Consider the following 691-nt stretch of genomic DNA (forward strand, 5'->3'; position numbering starts at 1 on the left):
ACCCACCCTCTCCACCTCCCCTGGGTCATTTCCCCCCAGCTAAACTACTGCATTAGGAAGAGCAAAAAATTACAGTAATTCGATTAGTGGTATTTGGAAGCACGACGCAGACTGCAGGGAGATAACAGCCCAATTACCTCTGATTACAGCGGCTCGGACAGCAGCTAGAGGAGTGCTGATCTGGGCAGCATAGCCTGCACTCACTGCAACCTCACAAGGGCTTGGTTGGTAGTGTGGAATAAGAAGGTGTAAAGTGAGTACAGACCACTTTCCAGAGACCCAAGTGCGGAAGCAGAGGTAAATACAAATACCTCCTTGTGATGCTGGCTAACACTGTTTGTGGTTTGCGATTGGGCAATACTGAGGACTTTGCACCCCCGGCTCACTTGCAATCCTCGAAGCTCCTGTGGCCCAGGGCACTCATCCTTTGACTTACACGCTTTGCTCTACTAGCAAAGCAAAAGGACCTGAGTCAAAACTCACTTATCAGATTTATTCGAGTATTCAAGATACTTGAAAAATATATTGGGGGAGTATCATCATCCAGTTAAGAAAATATATATTCTTTGCAGAATTTTGAAGATGTGTAATTTTTAATCTAACTCAGTATTTACGAGGGGACTATTGCATGCTGTGATACCAGTAATTTGTGTTACACTGCTCCCAGTGTTGCTCAAGACAATCCAGCTGC

Source organism: Mesitornis unicolor, unplaced genomic scaffold (assembly GCF_000695765.1).
Source record: "Mesitornis unicolor isolate BGI_N332 unplaced genomic scaffold, ASM69576v1 scaffold13934, whole genome shotgun sequence".
Taxonomy (NCBI): Eukaryota; Metazoa; Chordata; class Aves; order Mesitornithiformes; family Mesitornithidae; genus Mesitornis; species Mesitornis unicolor.